Raw genomic sequence first — 17,059 nt, 5'->3', positions numbered from 1 at the left:
CTGTGGCTCCCACTCATCCTTTATAGGCTGAGGCTGAGTCTGGGCCTGTGCATGCTTGCTCGCTGACTACTTCACGGAATCAACCAGTTTTTGTTGAAAATCAAACATCTTTAATTTTCTGCCAAGAGCAGGAGGTCATTTTGAAGGAGGGTCAAAGCCTCTAGGACCTTAAGGTTCATTTTCCATCATCTAGAACGATAGCTGGCCTGGAAGTAACAAGAAAGGGAGCCTCCTTAGGGAGTAAAAGTGTCCGTGGTGATGCGTGGACCCAGGCAGGGAGGACACCTGGTGCTGGGGTCCCCGGTGCTGGGGCCTGAGAGGAACATCCAGTAATGCCCCAGGAGGCCACCCATTTCTACACAAGAGCAAGATGGTTGAGAGGAGGCAGAAGGGAGAAGAGAGAGAGCAGAGGGCAGACAGAAGTGGAAAGAGAGTGGCAGCATCGCAGCGATCACACAGGCTGTGGGGGGATTAGATGTCATGACGAGGGGGTGAAGAACAGACTCCCAACCAGCTGAGGCAGCAGTCAGTGAAGAAGGGAGAGACGTGGGATTGTTCTGTGGTAAGGAACACGGAAAGCCTCGCACACCTTCGCGGTCCTCGAAGCCACGGACTTCCACCACCTGAACTCTGCTCTGTGTGAGGGTTCAAGGGGAGGGGGTTTGTAGGACAGTGGTCTGAATGGTAGCCTCTAAGAATATCTGTGTGTCATACTCAAAGAGTTGAACTCTCAGCGATCCAGGGAAGTCCTGAGATCTACAACAATCCATTTCCCAACCAGGAGGAACAGTGAGAGCATTGCTTCCGAAGACACGATCCCGATCTCTAAGGAGCTGACATGAAATTGAACAGATACGCACGAATAAAAACTATATGATGGCTTATTAATGATAACGATTGAACAGCTACACATATTCATCTCTGCATTGGATGCTCTATTATGAAAATCGTGAATGATTTTCATAAAACTTCATGAGGTGGGTATTGTGTAGGCTGTGGGGGCGCAGGGGAGGAAGTGAGCGTGGATGGATTGAGCAGGATTTGAAGAGGACTCAGAGAAGGGGGCACACTTGGGGTTTGTGGTCACTCTTAAATCGTTCCTTCATACACTGATTCTCCTCAAAAGTAGGGAATGTATCCTGGTCTCCCTGAGGGATTGAGCCATTGCCTAACTGGGTAATTTCCATTGGTCCCTCTTACCTAGATCAGAGAATTGCCTTTCCCTGGTTTGGGGGAGAATGAAATGATGTGGGCTGCAAATAACTCCTGTTAGCAAGATCTTCGGAGGCCAGAAGAGAAAGTCCTTGCAGTTGAGGCTCTGGGACTCTTTAGAATCTTGGACAGAGGTCCACGTTGATGACAACTCTTGGGAAAGCCTCTTGCTAGAGATCAGTGTGAAATTACTGGCCATGTGGGTCTCAATCTATAGTATCTGACACGTCCTAGCTCAGGAACCAAGAGGTCAAAAGTTTGAGTCATGGCTACACAACTACTACTTAGGTTTTCAAGAATGAGGATGCCTTTTGTTTTTAGGGACACTCACTAGGAAACGTTGAACACACAGTCTTTGTATCCCAGCGTCAGCGCTGCCAAGTGTCTCTTGAGCGAGTTAACAAGAAGAGACCAGAGGTGAGTTGGAGTTGGCGTCCTTTCCTTTTCTGAAGAAATGAATAAATAAGGGTTTTTTGATCTACTTTTCTTCAAACTAGTTCCCTGCAGAGCTACAAAAAAAGATGTGCTGAAATGTCTAGGACGGCCGATGTGGAAGTATAGACTACCCTGTCAGTGACCCTTTGGGGTCTAGAGCCTGAGTGTGGCCGATTCAAGTAGAAAGCACTCACGGTGGCTCTGCTGAGTGTCTGGACTGAGAGAGGAGGCACACGTGACACAGAGTCCTTACTCCCAGGCAGTTTACAGCCGAAGGGGAGGGGTAAAGGAGGCACACGGTAACTCGGGCATGAAGCAGAATAGGCCATGGGCCGTGGCAGGGGCTCAAAGGCAGAAGAAGTCATATCCGGTCGATGGAGGTCAGTGGTTGGGGGGATGAGGGACGCCATCAAGAAGACCTTTGAGGACAGAATAATGTTTGAGATGACACTTGAGCAACAGTGGATTTCTTTCGTTTACTTTTTTATGGCTAATGTTTATTTACTGTACTTTAAGATTTAAAAACAATACATATATATGAGAAAATGTTAAAAAGTGTAAAGAAGAAAATGAATGAGCTCAGAATCTCAGCAGTCAAAAGAAAACAAAAGTACCATTTTGGTATATTCCTTCTAGACTTCTCTATGTATATAGGTCTGTATATTCAGACACACGCACACACACAGAGTTCACAAATTGGGCTTATACTGAATACATACTTTTGGGGTCTACTCACTTAACAGAATGATGAGTTTTCACATATCATTAGATGTTCTTTAACGCCATGGTTTATAGAATCATTCTATACTTGTCCCGTGATTGATTGAACCATTTCAGTCCAATTAGACATCTAGCGTGTTTCCATTTTCTCACATAGTTTTGCTGCATCTTTTTATCCATCAATCCAATAGAAAAAGTTCCGACATGCAGAGATTAGGCATGAAGGTGTGGGTGTAGTGGGTGGAGGGCATTCCGGGAAGAGCATCGGCGTGAGCAAGTGTCTGGAGGTGCAAAGCATGGAAGTGTGTGGGAAAAGCGAGATGAGGCCTTTGGCTGGAGGGCGGGTGCACTGAGGACGGCCGTGGGCCATGAGGTAGGTCTGGCAGGTTGTGGAGGGCTGTAACCGGCAGACATTAACCAAGAGGACGTGGGGAACCGCTGACAGCTTTTGAACAGGTTAAGGACAGAATTGGAAGTGTGGAAAGTGGTGTTAGGGTGGAGTGCAGGGAGGGAGAGGGGACATGGTTTAGGAACAAGGGCAGGGCAGCTCGGATGAGAAGGACAGAGTGGTTGGAGGCCGTGGCTCTGTGACTCAGAAGCTCACTGGGAATATGGCCAGTGAAGACTGAGGCCTCAATAGCCCTGTGATTTTTGAGGTTTACTAACTGGGAGGATGGAGGAAGCATAAAGAAATTGAGGCCTGGCAGGGATAGAGACTTGTCTCAATTTGTGACCTTGTGAGAGGTGAAGCGATGCCAGAACCCTTCTGCTCTGGCTTCACATGGTGAACGTGAGCCATCCAGCGTCGGATGCTAGACTCGGTGGATCCTGGAGCCCATGCCTGAAGGCAGGTCAGCCTGAGGTGAATGTCTGTCAGCTGTGGCGTTGGCCCTCATTTGCCTGGTGGGACGTGGGCTGGGCACCGTCCATCAATTTGGTAGCACATGCAAAAAAATGAGACTTCTTATTTCGTCTCTCAAACTTAGTTCTTTGCAAGCACAGTAGAAAGAAAGGCGTGTTTGTTGTTTCAAAGGGTGGGCCGAAGAGTTGTGGTCTTTCCTCACATGGAAAGCCTCTTGGGTTCTCCAGTCAGAGCTGGTCATCGATCTGGTAGCATCACATCTCAAGCCACACTGGGTTGCTGGAGCACATGGGACCGTCCTGAAGGTGTCAGTCCCTTGGTCCACTGGGCAGACATCTTGTTACGCAGGTGCACGTAGCTCCCTCTTCCCTCACGTTTAAATTGCGGTTTCTTCCCGTGATTAGTTTTGCCGTTTCAAACAGCTTTCCACAGTTTCAAGACCGGTGTATGATAACAAAAATAAAAATAAGATAAAGAAAAAGAAAAAAAAAAAAACACCTCACCTGATCTCCCCAGCATTTCACTGCTGCTTTGGAAATTGAGAGCCGTGCGTGGGATATTGGCGGCTAACAACCATGGAAATAAAAATGATTTTTGATCTCAAGTCCTAATATTATTCATATTTTTTCATAGCCTCAAACAATGTCTTCAGATAATTCAGGTAAAGGCAAGCCAGAAACAAAACAACATCATAAAGGCATTATTATATACAGACACTTTCAGCTACGCTGCACGCCTCGCAGTGTCTTTGAACCCTGTGTGATGAGAGAACCGTTTCACACTCCAGGGAATACTCTTGGAGCTGTTTTTACTTCCACAGAGGGTAGCGAAACAAAATTCTTTGGCTTTCGATATGTGTTCGGCCCTGGCTCCACAGAGGTCCCTCCCTTCTTGTGTGTTTACCATCCATCACGACTCCATTTGGGAGGCCGTGGGAAGGGCTGTGGCATCCCCAGGTGCGCTCCCCACCTGCGGAGCAGGGTCCTTCACCTCGGGGCCTGGGGGGTTTGGGCCAGCCCTCTGAGTGGGTGGGGGTTATGGAGCCCAGAACGCAAAAGCCTTTCATCAAGAAGAATTTGGCAATGGAGTCCTTCCCAGCCCTTGTTCTTCCCAAAATAACACTGGCCAGCCTCATCGAATTAGATAAGGGCTGGGGAACTAGGGTGTGCTTAGAAAGGACAGAGGAAGCAGAGAGAGGGAGAAGGAAGATTCTCTTGGGGAATCTCTCCCTCCTGATTGAAACTATCTGTTCTCTGGTTTGAAAGTGCCAGTAGCGTCCCAGCCAAGGAATGTACTTGCCTTCCCCCCTGCCTGCTGTGCTTCGTGGTTCCAGTTCTTCACTGCGGTGTATGAGCTGTAAGTTTAAGTCTTCTGTTCTTAAGTGAGACTTTCCAGCTGCTGGGACCTGTGGGGCCACTGCTACCCCTCCCATCCGCAGCATCAACAACCCTGGCACTCAGTGGGTACCCTGCCAGCGTTGACATCTAGTTAAGGTTTGCCATTCCCATGACCCTTGCTCTCCATCTTGCAGAGAAAGCAAGGACTGAACCCATGGATACGAGGTATGACAATAATTCTAGGAGTTTCAACACACTCTAGTGTTGGCAGGCGTTTCTAGAAGGGCAAACTTAACAGGGCATGATTTCACTGGCCGACATGTTTTGCAAGGTCCAGCCAATGCTACCTCTGCCGAGAAGCCTTCCATCTTGTTCTGAACCAGAGCAGCGATTCTGCCCTAAGCTCCAAATGTCTGTGCCATTCAGAAGGCAGTTAGTGCATATGGTTTTGTATTCTAGATTTGCTCACTGGTCTCAGTGTCGTTAATAAACCCCACGGAGATGAGGGTAGTTTCTTCCATATTCGTTCCAACATTCTTCTTTGTGTATTGGGCACTGCTCTATCCTGTCACACGCGGTCCGTAATGGTGTGTCGAATGAATTGACCTCATCTGCCTTTGTCTCTGACAAGCCTGCTGGGGTTTTGGGAAGAGGGAAAACTCTTATTTATCTAGAAAGTGGCTACAAACCCCATGAAAGGCAAGAGAATGAATGCTGTCCTTTTCCATTTCTGCCCCATCCTTTCCTTTCGGAGTTGGCTGCCCTGCCCTCCCCGCACCCTCGAATGGGCACTCAGCGTTTCACTGGCCTTTCCTCCTGCACAACATCGCCCCCAGCCTTGGGCTCAGTGTGTGTTGAGCTAGAACAATCATTTGCTGGAATCTAATTTCAGTTCTACAGAGGTTAATTTATCCTTTTTCAGGCTATATACTCATTTAATACAAAACTACCTGGCTACTAGCCTTCTTGATGGCAATTACATCCTGCAAAAGCAAACTAGTGAGCTTCATGTATTGGTAATGGCCTTTCTTTGGATAGTTTTCCTTAGGGATCAAGTTGGATGGGGAAATTAGTCACATTAAGCTGGAAAAATAGTGAACAAAATACATATTTTATATTTTTAAAAAAATCCTTCTGCTACCAATTATGGTCTTTATTAGAAACAGGTATTTTCACATTATGGGGCTTGTCTTTTTATTAAACAGAGCAAACCCAAATGAGTAGTTACTTATGAGGATCTTTTAAATAAATACTCAAGTCCATTTTAATATCTAATAATAGTTGCTGCCTCAAGTATTCACATTTTAGCATAACCGGCAGGAAAACTGTTTGATGTTTTAATTATGTCCCTGAAAATGCTGAATGGGTTATAAAAAAACAATTTGAAGAAAATAAAAAAAAAGGGAATTTTTAAGAATTATTATTAGTGCTTTGGGAGAAAAGACCTTTTCCACGTCCCATTAAAAAACCTTTCTGCATTGTAAAAATACTGTCTGCTGATACACTAGGCCAAATAAGCAAAGGATTTGCATCTGTTATAAGTGTTCTCATTTGGGGAGAAAAATCTGGAAAATAAAAAAAGAAGACCTCAGAGGAACAGTATTCTAAGAAGGGGGAGCTATGGAAATTGATCATGCCTTGAAAGAAAGAAAAGAAGAAAATCTTTTAATTACATTTAAAATTAGCCAGAACCTTGTGCTTGTCCCAGGGAGGCTCCTGGGAGGGTTGGAGCGTTTCTGAGGAACGTGTTCCCCGGGCCATGGCTGATGTAATCACTTCAAACCCCCACCTGGAGGTCTGGACCGGGGAGCAGGCAGTGGGGACATTCTCAGGCTAGATCCCCTGGCCTCAGGTCATTCTTCTGGGCAGGACCGGGGAAGGCTGTCCCTGAGGGGAGGAAAGCAATGAGAAGGGGAGACATTTCCAAGGAACGGAACCAGATGTAGAGCTGCCCTGAATGTGAATGCGAGGAGGCTCAGCGGTGGGTGGACGCGTGGAAGCAGGAGAGGGAAGGCTGGATTTGGGTTGGTTAACTCTTTCTTCTCTCTGTAGGGGGAGGCCTGGTCTGGTGCAGGTCTGGCTCTCCGATGGCCTTAAAGCCTTCTTCCCAATGGCCAGATAGGAGGCACCATGAAGAACTCAGGGAAATAATTCTCCATGAGGCAAAATGAGCCCCTTTGCTGTGTTAGCTGCCCCGTGGAGGTCTACACAGGGTTCTCCACCTGCACTGTTCCCCAGGGGTTGTTTCTTCTCCTCCTTCTCCTTCTCCTCCCCCTCCTCCTCCCTCTCCTCCTCCTTCATCCTCTTCCTCTTCTTCCTCTTCCTCCTCCCCCTTCTCCTCCAGGGGTTGTTTCTTCTTCTTCTTCTTCCTCCCTCTCCTCCCCCTCCCCCTCCTTCTTCCTCTTCCTCCTCCTCCACCTCCCCCTTCTCCTCCCTCCCCTCTAGGGGTTGTTGTTTCTCCCCCTTCTCCTCCTCCTTCTTCTTCTTCTTCTTCTTCTTCTTCTTCTTCTTCTTCTTCTTCTTCTTCTTCTTCTTCTTCTTTCTTTTGTCTTTCTTCTTCTCCTTCCTCTTCCTCCTCCTCCTCTCTTCCTCCCCCTTCTCCTCCCCCCCCCAAGGGTTCTTCTTCTTCTTCCTCTTCCCCTTCTTCTCCTTCTTCTTCCTCCCCCCACTTCTTCTTCATAATCATCTTGTCCAAGCTGTATTCCAGACCAAATAATCAGCATTTAGGGGGTGGAAACCAGGCATCAATACTTTTTAAAAACTCCCCAGATGATGTGCAGCTAAGCTAGAGAAGCACCACCAATGTGGCTCACACCCCAGAGTCACGTGGGCAGCTCATACAACGCAGGTTCCGATCCGGCAGGTCTGGAGTGGGGCCTGCCATCCTGCCTCTCACGCTGCTGGGTGGACCACCCTTGGGGCCAGAAGACTGCAGTTTTCCACTTGCAGTTGCTCCCATGTCTGCCTTTTAGACTAAAGTCTCTCTATTGGAAGCGACTAAGATGCTGAGTGGGTCTCCTCAGAACAGGGGCCTGTAGCACAATGCCCTGTGTTCACAGTGCAGGTGGATCCTGGTTCTTTGAGACATTTTATTCCACTTGGATAGAATGTTATTCAAGCAAGTACAAAGCTGGTTTGTCCCCGGGTACCAAGACATGCCACCCTCCTTGTCCTCAAGGATCTTCATTTGGTCGATGGTGTCGTCTTTGAAGTGTTTTTGTTGTGCTGTTGTTGGGAGAAGCAGGCTGGATTTGTTTCATTTGTTTATCAACAGGGATCAACAGAGTCGCTACTATTTGCAGGCACTGAGCTGGGTGTGGGGTAACGACTGGCTGAATGAGACTCTGTCTCAGGAGTCACAGTCTAGCAGGGCTTGTCCTTTTATGTAACACAGAAGCGTGGCTGATGAGCTCCACTTACGGTTTGCTGTGTTGCTCTCACCTTTACACAAGGGTCTGGAATGCTTCTCCTCTCCATACCCCATAACACTGAGCCATTAAATCGTTCACAGCCCAGAGGCTAGGGGATGGGGAGCAACCATATCAGCTGCCCATCATGTGCCTGGCACTATAGGAGTTTGAGGGAATGCCCATCTCTTGTAAGTTTTGCAGCAGCCCAGCAAGGGTGGGTGATCTTATGCCCATTTCACAGATGGAAAAGTACAGAAAGATTATTCAAACTTACTCAAAGTCATGTAGCTACTCAAAGTGTCAATATCTAAACACCATTATATCATTATAACATTCTTTTTTCATTAAATGAAGCTGTCTTCCTACAGAGAACAGTGGCAGATTGAAAGATGGTAAATGCTAGAAGGCATTTGAGAAGTAGCCATTATAGCAATTACCGCTGACCCTCCTCTTTGCCGATGAGGTCCCTGAAATGCGTTCTCAAAAATATTTTTGAATGAACAAACAGATGAGTGAATTGAAGAAAACCAAGAGTTAAAATTAAGAAGACATCACCCTTCCTGGACCTTCTGTCTGGTTAGCCCCCTAGATCATGAAACTTCCAAGAGCAAATGATTTATTCTATTGACATAGTAATGAGTATGATGATGCTAATTGTCACCAATAATGTGTCCAGCATCGTAGCCATCACTTAATCTATAGCACTGAATTTAATCTTTACTATAATCTTTACAGATTAAAAAAGAGTGAGGTTCAGAGAGTTTCCCTTGCTAGTGGCCCAGCTGGTAAGCGGCAGAGAAGAGATTCAAACCCAAGACTTGGATTCTGAAGCCAAGGCTCTTCCTGCTACCCCAGACTGCTCACAGTGCAGCTTCCTCAGTGGCTTCTTTACAGTGGTTTTCCCCTTGAAAGCATTCGAAAACCATAGCAGATGCTGTAGGGGCCCCTGCATACACACCCCTTGACCCCCAGGGAGGTCACCAGCAGACAGCTCCCAGACACTCTCATGGCTTTGTGGTCTCCTGGCCTGAGGCATACTCTGGCCTCCTGACAGTTGTAAGAGAATGAATGCCCCAGAGAGATCCTCAACCAAGGAGGGATGGGAATTGGAGGAGCCGTACCCCCGCTTCCTCACCTCTCAGAAGCATGCTACCCAGTCTGTCAGGGTCTATTGTGAGACTGAGCCCCGGTCACCCACGGAAGTAGCCTCCTCATCTGCACACCTTTTATTGGTCTCATGTCCTTCTCCCTCATAGTGCTTTCTGGGCTTAGCCCTTAATTAAAGTGCTTATGCCCAGGTATTTTCCTTAGGCTCTACTCTGGGGAAAACCCAAGCTAAGAAAAGCCCCACCTTTTCAGCATCCAGAAGTTAAAAAGCCCACTGTGGCGACAGTGGCCTGAGAATCAAGAAATGATTACAATTGAAAGTCTTCTTGGATAGAAGAGAGGTCTTCCTTATTTCTCTTTGCTTCTTTAGATGGAAGCCTGGCTGGTAAACAGTTGACACCCTGGAGGTCTCCCCCTTTCAGAAGGGTGAATGGATTTCCTGGAGTCACATGGCTTCTACCGAAGTGGGGATTTCCTAGCGAGTTTTGGCAGAAGATGAGGAAAGTTTGTCTGCCTGCCTTTGCTCCTGGTGGCAACCATAGGCCGTGGATTTCAGTGCTAAGGTAGGCACGTGCCTGCTGCATGCTTGTGAGGCCTTCAAGTGGGCAGTCAGGATGCTCAGAAGGACCCCAACATGAACATGATGTCACCACCCTCTAGAGCTTGCGAGCACTTTATGCCAACTGGGTGGGGGGGGGTGGAGCAGCAAGCAAAACAAAGCAGAAAGAATAATTAATAAGGAGTTGGTAGATTGGGGTGGAAACACTAGCTCTACTATTATTCTTTTAGTCAATCCGTAATTACTAAGTGCCTACTAATTGCAGGCTGGAGTGACACTCAAAATACTTAGCCGCAATTATCCAAGTGCCATGCCAGACCTTTAATTACTGGATAGAGGGTGGTCTGTCCGAAAGGTCCAGGGGAGGGGATTTGGCTAGAATACCATATTGGTATTGAAACACCAGAGGAAGATGAGCCCTGTGACCTTGGGAAATCACAGGCCCTCTCAGGGCCCCAGGTCCCTCATTCATGTAAAGACAGGTGGACTGACATGGTGTCCATTATCCGATTCCCTCTTGCTGACATTCACAGGCAAGGACAGCCAACAGCACTAAAGACTATTGTCATCTTCAAAAGGAACTCCTGAGCTGTGGTTTCTAGGTCACGGTTACCTAAAATATTAGAATATAAAAATTTTAGGTCTCCTTGTCCTGTCTCATTCCCAGAGCTAGCCATATTAGAGATAACATTCTCGAGTGATCTTTCATTTTTCTACTCCAGTGACCCCACCTTCTACGGGGGAAAGGAGTGGAATTACGTGGCCTGGGCTGAGCTGATCATGTCACCTTGTATTGTTGCTTACCTTCTCTGGTTCTCAGCGCTCTCATTTGCGAAAAGAGCGCATTGCATCTTGTAGACCCCAAGGTCTTTTCCTGTGCCTGTGACCTCTGTTTCTTTCACCTCGTTAGCCTGTGACAGGGCTCGTTTGAGCTTTCTGCTGCCTTGATTAACTTCTAGGAAGGGTTGGACTCTGTTGCTGGGTGGGCTGGGAAATCTCCCAGGAGGCTTTGCTGTCAGATATGCATGAGAGGGCAGGCTGCTCTGGGCCTGGGTCAGAGACGTTTTTGTGGGAGGCTGGGCAGGGAGCTACGTGCCCCAGATTTGTGAGGGAACACCTGCTAATTCTTTGAGGATTTAAGAAAGAGAGCTCAGCTCAGGGCCGAATATGAGGGGAAGGCAGAGTCAGGTGTGGACTCCCTGAAACCCAGGCATCCTTTGTCCTCACTGGAAGGGGGTACCAGAGCCTTGGTTCCCGACCAGTGCCCCGGAAGAAGGCTGTGGGATGGGCTGTTGTATTGCCTTGGTGGGGCATTTCTCCCTCTCCCTTTTTATGTTATTTCGTCCACAAATCCATTAGCGTTGCCTTCTCTTGAGCATCCAAGATGCTACAGCCTATCACTCAAGTCATTCACATGGCATTTCAGCCTTTCTTTGGATGGCAATTGTGTCTTCAGTCAAAGACCTCTTGACAAGAGAAAATGGGACCTGGGATGGAATAATGCAGCCAAGTGCTCGTCGTACACCTGCAGAATGCGACTCTGTGGGCCATTACGCCCCAAATTGTTGTGCTGGAACAGGTCTCTTGTTTACATCTCTTTATGCCCCAGCATTTAACCTTGGGGCTCTGTAGGCGCAGTCCCCTCCCCTCATCTTACCACCGCAATTCTTTCCTTTGTGGCCTACATTTTCTGTAATTATGTTGGGGGCAGTCATCACATTTGTGTTTACTTAGCTGCGCTGCTAGAAGGGTCGTCGGCCCCTGATTCCCTCCACTCTGGGAACTCGCTTTAGGTCATTTACCAACGCTAATCTTTCTGGTTTCTTCAGAGACTGCATCCCTAAAATGAAAGGGAGAAGGCACGTGCCTAAAAATGGAACAAACAAGAAGGTATTAAAGATGACAAGGAGTCCTGATCTTATCCCAGAGTGAGTAAAAGTAACACAGACATGTTAGGAAAAACCACAGTGGCCGACATGGCAATGATGCTTTGGCGGTTTTCAGCCTGCGAGGGTAGGTTTGAAACAAAGTTTTTTATTATGGAAAATTTCAAACATACACAAAAAGGAGAGAGAACGTTGCAGGTAGGAATGTAAAATGATGCAGCTGCTTTGGAAAACAGTTTGATAATTTCTGAAGTGGTTAAACAGACAGCTACCATATGACCCAGCAATTCCACTCCTAGGTATATGCCCGAGAGAAATGAAAATATATTCCACACAAAACCTTGTATATGAGTGTTCATAGTAGCATTATTCATAATAACCCCAAAGTGGAAACAATCTAAATGCCCATCAACTGATGAATGGATAAATAAAACATCATCTTTCCGCACGATGGACTATTATTTGGCCATAAAAAGAAATGAAGGTCTGATACGTGCTACACCATGGACCAGCCACTCCCAGAGGACCTCCTCTTGTGGGGTTCCTTTTATATAAAATGTCCAGAACAGGGGAATCTGTAGAGAGAGAAAGTAGATCGGTGGTTGTCTAGGGCTAAGGGTGGCATAGAATTGGGAGATTATGGCTGAGGGGTGCGAGGTTTCTTTTTGGGGTGATGAATATATTGTAAGATTGTGCTGATGGATGCACAACTCTGAATATACTAAAAGTCCTTGAATTGTACACATGAAATGGGTGAACTGTATGGTGTGGAAATTATACTTCAATATAACTGAAAAAAAGAAAAGAAAAAAAAAGACAGAATAGTATGGTGAAACACAGGTGCCATGGCTCCAGCTGAGAGCCCGTGGGACTCTAGCCTGCATTTTCACCCTTCTCCTCTCATACGTTAATGTCATTTCATTGGTATTTCAGTCTGTATCTGTAAAAGATAAGGGCACTTTAAAAAAAATCAGATGCCGAAGCCATTGTCACATTTAAAAATTTAACAATAATTTCTTAATATCATCAAATACCTACTGTTCAGATTTTCACTTGCTTTTTTTTTTTTTTTAGTTGTGGAATCATGATTCTAATTATCTCTACATTGCAAATGGTTGAAATGTTTTTCAGTGTCTTTTAATCCATAAGTGTCCCCTCTGTTTCTCTTTTTTTCTCCTCTTGAAATTTGTCCGTTTAAGAAACCATGTCGTTTGTCCCACAGATTTCCTAGACTGGACCTTGCTGTTTGCATCCCCATGGTGAAGTTTAACATGTTCCTCTGTCCTCTCTGCCGCTGGCAAGTTGCTAGCTCCATCTAGGGATGTGATCAGATTCATAAGTATATTGTGTCCTTCCATCAGGAGGCACTAGATGTCCAATTCCCTCTCTCTCTCTCTCTCTCTCTCTCTAGCAGCTCTTGACACCAAGGCTTGGATCCATCAATTCATCAGGGAAGGTGGGAATTAAAAAAAACCAAACACATACAAGATTCCTTCCTCATATACTAAATGGAGTCACGCTTCCTCCCTGCACTCATTAGAAACTTGCCTTATCCTGACACAGGGAATCCCGCTCTTTGGGAAAGGAACTCAGCAGGCTGAGAGGCGCCCGGAGCTTGCCTTTCCCCAGAGCACAAAGAAAGGGATTCAAACTGCTCTGTGCAGGAGTCAAAATGTCAGAGACCTGCTTATCTCCTGCCCCCTTCTCCTCCAATGCCCGTGCCTCTGGTCCCTTTACTCTTGTGGCACATGCTTTTGTTCATGCTGTTCTCTCTCCCTGAGACGTCGCTATTGTCCACCTGCTTTGTTGCTTCACTTACTCACCCAACACTTATTGAACACCTGTTGTGCACCTGGCACCATGCCAGGGATTGAAGATAGAAAAATAAAGAAGACTCTTTCCCTACCCTTAAGAGGCTCACATTTTGTTGAGTGTAGGGGATAGACAAGTAAACGGATAATTGTGAAATTCTTATCCTTGAAGATCTAGCTCAATTATCACTTACTGTGTAAGGTCTTCTCCTTCTCTCTCACTCCTCAAACAGAACTGACTGTTCTCTTTCAGTGACCCCTCTGCCCAGGTTGCTGATCTAGTGTTTTCCACATCAAGGTAGAATCGTAGAATGAGGAGCATGGATGTCTGTATTGACTGCATGATCATAAACTCCACCAAGGAAACTCTGTATCCTATTTATCTTTGCATCTTGTTTCTATAACTTACGTGTTTTGGAGCAAGTTACCTAATTTCTCTTCTTATGTATAACATGGAGCTAACCCCTGGGCCCACTTCCAAGGACCGTGTTGAGGATTGAAGAGATATTGCACACATAGCTTTAGCTTTCAGGCACCTTTGTTCTTATGTGTAGACTTAGCACATTGCTTGGCATCCACCAAGTATTTGCTGCATCATTGACTGATTAATGAATTGGGTGTAATCCTTATTTTTAATTAACTTACAATTTTAGGAAACAAGATGAGTGTGAAAAGAGAGTTAACAGGGCAATGTGGTATAGCAAAAGGGCTTTGGATCAAGAGATAAAGGACTCAAGATGTTAGCTTCAACATGTGTTCTCTAGAACAGTGGTTCTCAACTGGGGTGACTGTGCTCCCTCCAACCAAGGAGATGTTTGGCATCGTCTGGAGATATTTTGGTTGTCACAACTGGAGATGGTGGCTGCTGGTATCTGATGGGTGGAGGGATTTGGCTAAACATCCTGTAATGCACAGGATAATCCCTCTGTACCTCTCCTACCCCCAAACTAAGAACTGTACAGCCCAAAATGTCAATTAGTTCCGAGGTTGGGAAACCCTATTCTAGAGCTTTCCTACTTAAAGTGTGGTTCACAGACTAGTAGTCTTCATATCATCTGGGAGCTTGGTAGAAATGCAGAAACTTGGGCCGTAACCAAGACCTACTGAATTGAAATTTCCATTTTAGCCAGATCACCACTATGTGATATGTATGCTTACTAAATTTGGAGAAACAGTGTTCTTGAATGGTGCTTTTCAATCTTTAAGACTCATTAGAATCTCCCAAGGGTACTGGTGGTGGGGTTAGAAATCCCAATGCCTAGGCAATGCTCTATGATCTTAATTAAATCAGAATTTCCGGGGTAACACCCAGACATCAGTATTTTTAAAAGCTCTCCTTATTGATTCCAATATGCAGCCAAGGTTGAGAATCACTGACCTAAGAGCTAATAGTCTGATAGGGTGAAGAGACCTATCAGTAAATTGCAGTGCATGGTGATAGCTGATTTTGAAAGAATGCAGCCCAGGTGGAGGACATTAAACCATCAGTGGGGACCAGTTTGTTAGAAGCAGTGAGAGCCCAGAGCCCCCACTAAGACAGGTGTTACCTTGGGCAAGTCATTTTCCATGCCCACCATGAACCCCATGTCCAGTGTTGTCTCAGTTTCTTTGTCTATTTTTTTAAATTATATTCCATTAGCCAACATATAGTTTCTTTGTCTATTAAGAGAAGATCTGCAAACTGCCTTCTCTCTCAAACCTTCTGAGTGGCCCAGAGCATGGCTTAATGAGGGTTTGGTGCATGAATGAACAAATGAATGAATGATCTTATACTATGTGAAGCCAGTGGTGTAGACAACAGATGCTCTAGGAGTTCAGGAGCAAGGAGTCATTCATCAGTGACAGCTTCATGAAAGAAATAGGATTTTAGTGGGACTCTGGGGCAAACCCTCCAACAGAGGAAGAGAACACCTCTATTTCCTTTTGTTCCTATTAGGGAAGGGACCCTCCTTAGGGCTCAGTGCCTCCAAGGTGATGCATCAATCCCGGACAGCTCCCACCTTGATTTTTAAGGAACACAGGTCCCTGTTCCAACATAGCTGTGTGTCATTAGCGGCCATTTTTAGAAATCAGCAGGTAGGGGCTCCTCTCCCTTATGGGGTTGGAGGAAAAAAGGTTGCACAACTTTCCACAGCCCCTGCCTCCTGGTGCTCTATGCGGAGCAGGGGCCCAGTTCCTCTGTAACCCCCCGCACATTAAAGCTCTTCACTTCTTAAAACAGATGATGGCTTTAAACACCAGAATGAAGGGTTGGAAATGGACTTAACCTCATCAAACAATTCCATATCTGATCTTACCTTCCAAGCTGTGGATCCTGGCCAACATGAAAGAGTTCCCTTTGCAGGCTGACTTTCAATGTGGGTTTTATTCCTCTCTCTGAGTTTTGCCTGTCATGCCAGGTTGGGGTGCAGGGTAGGGATGTGGTTGGTGCTTGGTGGTAGATGGCCCTGTTCCTGGTATTTAGGAAGCTAGAGAGATGGAAAATGCCCTCCCCCCCCCCCGCCATGAGGCCTAGTTGGAGGATTTTTGCCAGTTTCCCTGGGAAGGCTATACTCTGGCAGTGAGCTGAGTTGAGAGAAGACATTTTCTTTCATCAGAGGCCAGCCTCCGCAACTCCTTATATTTGGGGAATTCTCTGCGCTATAAGTCTTGGAGGGGAGTAGAGTTGAGAAGGGACGGTGCCCACTCCTCAGACCTCTCAGCAGGTAGGTCAGGGACACATGACCTGGTTTTAGGCGACGAGACTTACCTGTCGGGAAATCCCGTTGGAAACTGTAAGGTGCTGTGGCCAAGCGACGGCCACCTTATCACCTTTCCCCTTTCTTCCCCTCCTTTCTCTCTATCTCCCGAGCAGCCATGTGTGGTTTTTCCCCTCCAGCTGCCCCTGGAGCAGAGCTGGTCTGGCATTCCTTGTCTCAGGTGCCCCAAGTCCGGCACACAGCCCCAGAGACACCTAGGATGAGGCAGGTCGGACCGGGATTAGGGTGAGGCCAGCAAGGCATGGAACAGACCCAGCAGGGCCTTGCTCACTCTCTTACAAAGTTTTCCTTTTATCCTGAGAGCAATGGCAAGCCACTGGAAGGTTTTAAGTGACAGGGGTTTGTGAGTGCAATTGGGAGATTTTGTGGTCAAATACGAATTTTAAGATCATCACTGGTTTCTGTTGGAGAACAGATGCATGGAAGCAGGAAAGCCAGGGTAGTGATTTAAGTGAGCAGTGAGCTTGTCTGGATGAGGGTGGTGGCCCCTCTTTCTCCTGGGTGCCTTTTCTCCATAGCCTGCTTCTAGACTCTTCCTTCAGACTCCCAGCTCCCCCTGCTGCCCGAGGGCATGCGTATCTTCCAGTGACCAAGGCCCTGACCCACAGGTGGGGGTGGGGGTAAGATTTGAGCCCTCAGCCAGGTGGTAGGGGGAATTTTGAGGGTGGAGGCCCACTCTGTCTTGGTAACACAGAAATACAGTAGTCTTGGAACTTTAAGCTCTTCAGCTACAAGGGGTTTTGAATGTCTTTGAGCCCGGAAGCCCGAGGGAGGCTTGGCTCTCCCATCCACGCTCGGACAAGGTGTTGTTGAATGTAAGCTGTTTGAGGACAAGAGCCTCACTGTCTCCCCAGACCACTGATCTCCTTTTGGGCAATTCACATGGATTGTCTCCTTTCTTTTGGACTCTGCCATGCTCTCCGGCTGTATAGCACCACCCTGCGTGGCTGCGCATGTGGGT

The sequence above is a fragment of the Ursus americanus genome, chromosome 6 (assembly GCF_024610735.1).
Source record: "Ursus americanus isolate L20-20 chromosome 6, mUrsAme1.1.p, whole genome shotgun sequence".
Classification (NCBI taxonomy): Eukaryota; Metazoa; Chordata; class Mammalia; order Carnivora; family Ursidae; genus Ursus; species Ursus americanus.
The sequence above is the reverse complement of the archived record's forward strand: the minus strand, read 5'-3'. Positions refer to the sequence as shown.